The 10123-nt window shown below is 40.3% G+C and overlaps 1 protein-coding gene across 1 annotated transcript in view; it reads right to left on the bottom strand.

The window, feature by feature from the left end:
* Positions 1 to 10123, bottom strand: part of KIAA0895 (KIAA0895 ortholog) — a 68812-nt gene that overhangs the window by 41864 nt on the left and 16825 nt on the right. The gene's annotated exons all lie outside the window — the stretch shown is intronic.

The raw sequence follows: 10123 nt of genomic DNA, 5'->3' as shown, positions 1-10123 counted from the left end.
CCGGCGTGCGCAGCGCGGGCTAGTGTCTCCAGGGCTTGTGGCTGTGCCCGCGAGCGGCTGGGGTCTCCCGCTAGTCGGATAACGCATGTTGACTGATCTTTCAGAGACGTTTGTACCCGTTTAAAGGGGACTGAACTCCATGGTGCTCTGTGACACTCGGCCCTAACTGCAAATAGCAAAGCCAGTCCTTCCGCTTAGGAGGTGCGGGGAAGCTAAAACACCTTTAGGTTGAGCTAGTAAGAGTGAAAAGTGCAAGAGGCTCAATGACCACTTGACAGTACCCCAGCATACTATCCTTAATACTGAAATTCACACTGTAGCTTGTGATTCTGCAATTGATAAGGGCTTAATGTTATTTTCAGTTTATTATTCATTTTCACATTAGCAAGTGTGAAAATTTAATCTTTTACAGTAACTGGGAGGCAGGCCGCGGTGGCTCATGTCTGTAATCCTCGCACTTTGGGAGGCCAAGGGGGGTGGATCGTTGGAGGCCAGGAGTTGGAGACCAGCTTGGGCCACATGGCGAAAACTCAACTCTACTAAAAACACAAAAAATTAACAAATTGTGGTGGCGCACTTCTGTAGTCCCAGCTACTCGGGAGGCCGAGGCGGGAGGACTGCTTGAGTCTGGGAGGTGAGCATGCAGTGGGCCATGGTCGCGCCACTGCAGCACTCCAGCCTAGGTGACACCGTGAAACTTAAAAAAAAAAAAAAACAGTGGGAATGGGAAATGTAGACTAAACCATTCAACAAACATTTTTTGAGACCCTAACGTGTGCAAGGTTCTGAGTCAGGCTTTGAGGACATCAAGGGGAATGAAATAAGCCTAGTGGAGCTTACAGTCTAGGAAGAGCTCATGAGATAGTGCTGGCAACTGTCAGTCTTCAGACAGTTACATCTCGTCTTCATCCTCAAGGCTGAGGTAAGACATGGAAATAATGGGGTGTGTTTTCAAACTCAGGAACAAAAGAAAGTTGAATATCAGGACCGTCAAACTCTGAGAATGTCAGACAACTTGTGAGAAATTGTTTCTTTTTCATCACTTAGGAGAGAACAGTGGAAATGTAACTATATCACAAATACTGGATAACCTCACTTCATATTCTGTCTTCAAATCCTGTGAATACTATCTTCGAAATACATCCAGAGTCTAGCCACTTGCTACCACTCTGGTTCAAGCCACCACCACCTCTTGTCTGGATTATAGCAGTCTTGTAGACCGTCTCTGTATTCCCACCCTACCCTCTTTCACACTGTTCTCAAAACTCAGTGGCCAGAATGAACCTGTGAAAAAATCAGATCATGTCACTCTGTTCAAAACCTTCAGTGGCTTCCTTTCCTGTGAAGTCCTTTATGACCTAGCCTCCTGTCACCTCTTTGATCTCATCTCCAACTACTTTCTCCCCCATAGACACACTGGCCTCCTTGATATTCCTCAATTCCAGGCACTATTTCACCTCAAGGCCTTTGCAACTTGGAATTCTCCCCGCATGGAATGTTCTACCCTCAGATATCTGCAGGACTATCTCCCTTGCTTCCTCAGGACTTAACCCAAATGTCACTTCTTCGTGAACCCTTCCCTGGCCACTCTATTTAAAATTCTACTCCTTCATATTTCCTATAGCCCTTCTCTGCTTTATTTTTTTACTTAGCACTTAACATTGTCTAATTTATTACATATTTTATTGATTTATCATGACTATTGTCTGATATTTTATCCCTAGAATAAAATTTCCACAAGTGCAGTGATTTTTGTTTGTTCACTGCTATATCCCCGCACCAAGAAGAGTAACTGGCACGTAGCAGGCCCTCAGTAAATATTTGTGAATTAATGAATAAGTAGACAATAGAAAGTGTGTGCATTTATAATGATAACTAAAATAATATGGAATTATATCAAATGGACCAATAGATGAAGAACAAATCTGCTTTGGGTTAAAACACTTGCTATAGTAATGAGCAATGAATCTGTTGCATTTGTAAGAGTAGTAATTCTTGCAACATATGTCCTAAGGAAAAAGGCTCTAAATGAACCATGCTGTTGGCTTCCTTATATACCCAGAATTCTGAAAGCTGTTTTCCAAGTTTGCTATAAATGCATCTATACCTCTACAAATTTCTAGTTTTTAAACTGCAGTTTAAGAGCAGTTTAAGAGCTATTTCTCAAAAAAGTCTGTCACTGTAGTTTAAGAGCTATTTCTCAAAAAAGAAAGCCTCCTAAAAGATGTTACCAAGTCATATGTTCAGTGTCTGTGCAGTTTACTCTGAATGCTTTTACTAAAGTATGTTTAATCATATTGCCTATTTTCATTATATTTTAAGTAACCAAGATATATATTATCTTCCTGATTCCACAGGTATTTATTTTTATAGAAGACACTGGGCTTGGTGTTTTTGGAGTATATAACAAAACATGATACCTATCCTCAAGGAAAGTCCTGACTAGTAGGGAAGATTTTCTTTTTTTTTTCTTTTTTTTTTTTTTGAGATGGAGTCTCGCTCTGTTGCCCAGGCTGGAGTGCAGTGGCCGGATCTCAGCTCACTGCAAGCTCCACCTCCCAGGTTTACGCCATTCTCCTGCCTCAGCCTCCCGAGTAGCTGGGACTACAGGCGCCCGCCACATCGCCCGGCTAGTTTTTTGTATTTTTTAGTAGAGACGGGGTTTCACTGTGTTAGCCAAGATGGTCTTGATCTCCTGACCTCGTGATCCACCCGTCTCGGCCTCCCAAAGTGCTGGGATTACAGGCTTGAGCCACCACGCCCGGCCGGGAAGATTTTCTACAAAATACATGCGTGTGTATATATATGTACATGCATACATACATATAAAAATTATAAAATGTTGTGTATTCTAATTTCAACATGTCATTAAAATTAAGAATTCCAAAAATAAACAAATTTGATGCCTCTGTAGTTAGCCTACCTGAAATATTATTTCATTCTTTACTTTTATAATTATTTTTATGTTCACCCTACCAATATTTTCCTGTGGACCATTTTTAAATTTCTTTAGTGATAAGTACCATATAAAGGTATTTATCAATGTAATCAAAACATTTAAAAAATCTATTATCTGTGTATTATTGAAGCACTCTTGCTAACAAATTCATGAATACAAAGAGTTTATCCAATTTCTTATAAAACTTGTACTGTTACCAGCTCCTTTTACTATTCCCATCTATGCAATTATTCACCCTCATCAAGCTTTCTGCATGTGCTTTGTTAATTACTGATTTGTGCTATGCCTGCTTAGTGTTTCCATTGGGTTCAGCATCTGCAGCTGTCCAGTTGGCTGCTTTTCAGTCAGCATTGTTTTTACATATCCACAAGAACAATGAACAATCTCATCTTTCTGAGAAATTTTCCTTTATACCTGTTTCTACATTAACCATTAATATTGAGACAAGATGATTGACTTAATTATGTTACTGCTCCATTTTTAGGGCACTAATTTCAAGATCAAGTTAGGAATTTATTAAAATTGCTTTTGTTTTTATTTTTATTTATTTATTTTTTCTTTTGAGACACAGTTTCGCTCTTTTTTTTGCTCAGGCTGGAGTGCAGTGGCGTGATCTTGGCTCACTGCAAACTCTGCCTCCTGGGTTCAAGTGATTCTCCTGCCTCAGCCTCCTGAGCAGCTGGGATTACAGGCGTGCGCCACCATGCCCGACTAATTTTGTATTTTTAGTAGAGACAGGGTTTCACCATGTTGGCCAGGCTGGTCTCAAACTCCTGACCTCAGGTGATCTGCCCGCCTCAGCCTCACAAAGTGCTAGGATTATAGGCGTGAGTCAGTGTCCCTGGCCATTAAAACTGATTTTAATAATTTATGTTTACCTTTAAGGATGCCCTTCACCCTTTTTAAAGTTTTATTAAACTTAAATTTTTCAATAATAACCAAAAATGCCATTGCAGTTGTCTTGCTGAGATATACTCACTTTCCTTTTATGGTCATCTTTATGTATTCTAGAAGCATTGTATTGTGGATCATTTTGATTAATGAATATCTGTAAGGATTATTTCCATTTAATTTTAGATTTAAAATAGTAGAAAAATAGGTGTTTTGATAGAAATATTGTTATTTTATGTGTGGCAGGATTGTTATGTTATAGGTAAAGAACTTATTTATTTTATTTCATTTTTTGTTTTGGGACAGGGGCTCACTCTGTCACCCAGGTTGGAGTGCAATGGCATGATCATGGTTCATGATCTTACCTAAGCCTCAGCCTCCCGAGTAGCTGAGACTACAGGCATGTGCCACCAGGCCAGGCGAAATTTTTATTTTTTTTTTTGTAGAGTTGGGGTTTTGCCATGTTGCCAGGCTGTTTTTGAACTCCTGGACTCAAGCAATCTGACTGCCTCGGCCTCCCAAAATGCTAGGATTACAGATGTGAGCCACCATGCCCAGTAATTAACTATTTTTTTTTACTTCGTCAGTGCTTGTTTAATTAACTACTCATGTTTATCTGTATATTGTTTTTACATAGTAGAACAGATGTTGACAAATGTTTATTTACTATTCATAAGTTAGTTGATGGAGTTTTGGTATAAAAAAAGTAAAAAAAGGTAAGTTATACCATCTGTGTGTAATAAGAGAAGATCATTTTCTTTTTAGAAAAAGAGATCAACATCCTGCTTGTTAAAGATTCAGGAGAGGTTTGATTGTTTACCTTGATAGGGCATAAAGGCTAGTAAAGACCAAGAAAGAGGAAGAGAGAGATGGGGTCTGGACAAGGCTGCCAGAAAGTGTTGCTACTGGAAGAAAAGTATATTATTTCACTTTTTTTTTTTTTTTCAGAGACAGGGTCTCACTCTGTCGCCAAGGCTGGAGTGCAGTGGTGTGATCATAACTCCTCAGCTCAAGCGATCCTCCCACCCTGGCCTCCCAAGTAGCTGGGACCACAGGCACTTTTTGTAGAAATGGGGTCTTGCTTTGTTGCCCAGGCTGGTCTCAAATTCCTGGCCTCAAGCAATCCTCCCTCTGTAGCCTCTCAAAGTGCTGGGATTACAGGTGTCAGTCACCATACCCAGCCTGTAATACTTCACTTTCTATAGCAGAAGTTCAGTTTTTTAAGAGCATATCATGCTTGCAACTGAAAAAAGTTTAATTTATTAAAAAGAGGTTTTTATCTTATTAACAAAAAATGAATTAGAACACTATATTTACTTACTTGTAAGTTTCAGATGAGAAACTTAAAAAATGGGGAGGGAAGCTTCTGCAGCCTATGGTTGTAAAAGAACAGAGCAACTCTAGTTGCAATACCTCAGACGCTGATAAGCATTACCAGAAGCCTCAGGGCAAACTGTAAACAATGTTTCTCGATTCATAAAACAGGAGGAAAAACAAAGAAATCTAGGAAATAGTTGGTAGAATTGGTTTTTCCTTGGCTTTTAAAAAAATTTCATTTGGGAGGCTGAGACGGGCAGATCACGAGGTCAGGAGATCAAGACCATCCTGGCTAACGCGGTGAAACTCTGTCTCTACTAAAAATACAAAAAAATTAGCCGGGCGTGTTGGCGGACGCCTGTAGTTCCAGCTACTAGGGAGGCTGAGGGAGGAGAATGGCATGAACCCGGGAGGCGGAGCTTGCAGTGTGAGCCGAGATCGCGTCACTGCACTCCAGCCTGGGCGACGGAGCGAGACTCCGCCTCAAAAAAAAAAAAAAATTCAGCACAGTTTGAATGCTTTCAGGATGTCTATATCAAGAGAATGGAATGTTTTGCAGCATGTCTATATTCAGGAGAATGAAAAGCATTAAGTGGAAGCCAAATAAAAGAATGCTTTGTGAAACGCCTCTGCCTTTTCACCTCAATGAAAACAGAACAGCACAAAAACCCTGGGGAACACTGTGATTTTATATGTGTGTAAATGATGTTTTTAATGTTTGTTGGAAATGATTAAGGGAGGAAGGATGTTTTTTAATCAGCCAAAAAGATACTTCTCTTAATTATATTTTGGAGAAACCAAGATGTGCATTAACTTAACTCCTTCCAGATATTTAAGTTCCTATTATATACAAGGTAAAAAGATGATGAAAAAGATTGAAACCTACCTTTCAAGAACTTACTGATGGTATGTATATACATATGTAAAAATGATGGCTGGGCCTGGTGGCTCACGCCTGTAATCCCAACACTGTGGGAGGCCAAGGTGTGCAGATCACCTGAGGTCAGGAGTTCAAGACCATCTTGGCCAACATGATGAAACCCTGTCTATACTAAAAATTCAAAAATTAGCCGGGTGTGGTGGTGCATGCCTGTAGTCTCAGCTGCTCGGGAGGCTGAGGCAGGAGGATCACTTGAATCCCAGAGGTGGAGGTTGCAGTGAGCAAAGATGGTGCCACTGCACTCCAGCCTGGGCAATAGAGCAAGACTTCATCTCAAAAAAAAAAAGCAATAAAAATTATGTACATGCATCAATCAGTCCTTTAGCATATATGACAGGGATGCTAGGGTAAGTAAATCAGAGTCCCAGTTCTCATAGAACTTATACTGGGAGAAAAAAAACAACAACCAATTTAACAAAAGATATAATTTCAGATACAGATAGGTGCTATGAAGCACAGCAAATCAGGAAAGTATGCTAGATGGTAGGTAACTTGGAGTGATCAAGAAAGGCCTCTGAGAAAGTACCTTTGAGCTAAGGCTTGAAGAACAAATGTCAGCCGCTTGAAGAATAAGAGTCGGAATTTTTAGGGGACAAGCGATCTAGGCAAAGGGAATTGCAAAGCCAAAAGCCCTGAGATAAGAATGATTTGGCATGATCCCTGGACCCACATGAAGGTGAGTATGATTGAAGTCTAGTAAGCTGGGGGAAAGCGGGTAGGAGAAGAGAGGTAGGCAGGGGCCAGGGAAGGGAGTTTCGACTTTATTCTTTATTTTTTAAAAATTTTTCATAGAGATGGGGGTCTCACTATGTTGCCTAGACTAGTCTGGGACTCTTGGTCTCAAGCAGTCCTCCCCCGTCTACCTCCCAAAGTGCCAGTATTACAGGCGTGAGCTACCACACCCAGCCTAATTTCAGTATTATTCCAAGTGCAATCAGAAGCGACTGGAGGATATATTTTTTTTTTCTTTTTTGAGATGGAGTCTCACTCTGTTGCCCAGGCTAGAGTGCAGTGGCTCGATCTCAGCTCACTGCAACCTCCGCCTCCCGGGTTCAAGCGATTCTCCTGCCTCAGCCTCCTGAGTAGCTGGGACTACAGGTGCCTGCCACGATGCCCGGCTGATTTTTTGTATTTTTTAGTAGAGACAGGGTTTTACCGTGTTAGCCAGGATGGTCTTGATCTCTTGACCTCGTGATCTGCCTGCCTCAGTCTCCCAAAGTGCTGGGATTACAGGCATGAGTCACCGTGCCTGGCCATTTTATTTTATGTATATATATATTTTTGAGACACGGTCTCACTTTGTCACCCAGGCTGAGTGTAGTGGTGAGATCATAGCTCACTGCAGCCTCCACCTCCTGGGCTGAAGTGATGCTCCCACCTCAGACTCCTGAGTAGCTGTGACTACAGGCATGACCCACCACGCATGGCTAATCTTTTTTTTTTTTTTTTTTTGTAGAGACAAGGTCTCACTATGTTGCCCAGGCTGGTTTCGAACTCCTGGACTCAAGTGATCCTCCTGCCTTGCCCTCCCAAAGTGCTGGGATTATAGGCATGAGCAACTGCACCTGGCCCACTGGAGGATTTTAAACAGTGCAGTGACATGACATGATTTATGTTTTTAAAAGCTTGCCTTGGCATCTCTGAGGACAATGAATAAGAAGTTGAGAGTAGAAGCAGGGAGACCAAGTTGAGAGTAGAAGCAGGGAAACCAGGTAAGACCCTCTTGCAGTGGGCCAAGTGAAAGAGTGGTGATGGGTCTGAGTGGAAAGGGAGGTATGGAGAGGAAGAGGAGTAGAAGACTCAAGATATGTTCTGGAGGCAGAGTTGATCAGCAGGTTAGTGTGTGAACGGAGTAGGAAGAGTAGAAGGAGGAATTAAACATGACTCCTAGGATTTTGGCTTGAACAACTGGGTGGATAGTTGAAATGGAAAAGACTGGAGAACAGGTTTAGTGGGGAAATTCTATTTTGGATATGTCATGTTTAATATGCCAGTTGATATCTAAGCTGAGATCTCTTTTTGAGAGAGGGTCTTGCTCTGTCACCCAGGTTGGAGGGCAGTGGCTCAAACATGGCTCAACCTCCTGCCTCAGCTTCCTGTGTAGCTGGGACCACAGGCACGTCAAGGACACCCAGCTAATTTTTTGGTATTTTTTAAATATGGAGTCTCGCTTTGTTGCCAGGCTGGTCTCAAACTCCTCTGCTCAAGCAATCCTTCCATCTTGGCCTCCCTAAGTACTGGGATTGTAGGTGTGAGCTGCTGTGCCCAGCCCTCTAAGCCAATATTTCAAATAGGCAGTTGGATTTCAGATCTCAAGGAAGAGACCAGGCTAGAGAAATAAATTTAGGAGCCATTACTACATGGATGGATTTTTTTTTTTTTTGTAAATGTTTTTTATCTTGTTTTTAATGGACATAATAATTGCACATGTTTATGGGGTACAGTATGATGTTTCAGTGCATGTGTACATTGCATAATGGTCAAATTTAAAAATTAATTGTATTGATAGGAAAAGTGTTTGGCTATTTGTATACCTAAATGCTAACAGTGATGAGCTCTGGAATGTGGAACTGCTGGTAATTGTTCCCTTTTTCTTTTAGAGATTTTTGTACTTATTTTTAATAATAAACATATACTAATTTTATAATAAAAATAACAATGAAGTCATTTTCATTTTGAAAAATTAATTCCAATTGAAAAATATTGTATTAGAGCCACTTTCCAGGGTTTTCTTTCCTTTCTTTTTTTTTTTTGTTTTTGTTTTTTGTTTTTTTTGAGGTTTTTATTTCATGAAATAGTAAACAAAATTTTAGATGATTATATGAGATATAACATAAAAGATATAACAAATAATTATTCAGATAAATACACTAGAAAAATGCACTTTTAACTGAATCTCACAATTGAAGTCTTTGAAATCCAATATGTAATTCCTGCATGTATTAAATATCTTGAACTTTTTTAAGTTGTAAGAACAAGATTCAAAAACCCCTAAGACTTCTTTCTTTTTTCTTTAATTTTTTTTTTTTATTATACTTTAAGTTCTAGGGTACATGTACACAACATGCAGGTTTGTTACATAGGTATACATGTGCCATGCTGGTTTGCTGCACCCATTAACTCATCATTTACATTAGGTATTTCACCTAATGCTATCCCTCCCCCTGCCCCCCCCACCCCACGACAGTCCCCGGTGTGTGACGTTCCCTGCCCTGTGTCAAAGTGTTCTCATTGTTCAATTCCCACCTACGAGTGAGAACATGCGGTCTTTGGTTTTCTGTCCTTGGGATAGTTTGCTCAGAATGATAGTTTCTAGCTTCATCCATGTCCCTACAAAGGACACAAACTCATCCTTTTTTATGGCTGCATAGTATTCCGTGGTGTACATGTGCCACATTTTCTTAATCCAAGTCTTTGCTATTGTGAATAGTGCCACAATAAACATATGTGTACATGTGTCTTTATAGTAGCATGATTTATAATCCTTTGGGTATATACCCAGTAATGGGATGGCTGGGTCAAATGGTATTTCTAGTTCTAGATCCTTGAGGAATCGCCACACTGTCTTCCGCAATGGTTGAACTAGTTTACACTCCCATCAACAGTGTAAAAGTGTTCCTATTTCTCCACATCCTCTCCAGCACGTGTTGTTTCCTGACTTTTTAATGATTGCCATTCTAACTGGTGTGAGATGCTATCTCATTGTGGTTTTGATTTGCATTTCTCTGATGTTTAATGATGATGAGCATTTTTTCATGTGTTGAAGGCCTTTTCTACATCTATTGAGATAATCATGTGGTTTTGTCATTGGTTCTGTTTATGTAATGGATTATGTTTATTGATTTGCATATGTTGAACCAGCCTTGCATCCCAGGGATGAAGCCAACTTGATCTTGGTGGGTAAGTTTTTTGATATGCTGCTGGATCTGGTTTGCCACTATTTTATTGAGGATTTTTGCATCGATGTTCATCAGGGATATTGGTCTAAAATTCTCTTTTTTTGTTGTGTCTCTGCC

Source organism: Mandrillus leucophaeus, unplaced genomic scaffold (assembly GCF_000951045.1).
Source record: "Mandrillus leucophaeus isolate KB7577 unplaced genomic scaffold, Mleu.le_1.0 Scaffold100, whole genome shotgun sequence".
Classification (NCBI taxonomy): Eukaryota; Metazoa; Chordata; class Mammalia; order Primates; family Cercopithecidae; genus Mandrillus; species Mandrillus leucophaeus.
Note: the sequence above shows the minus strand (reverse complement) of the source record. Positions and strands in the feature narration are given on the sequence as shown.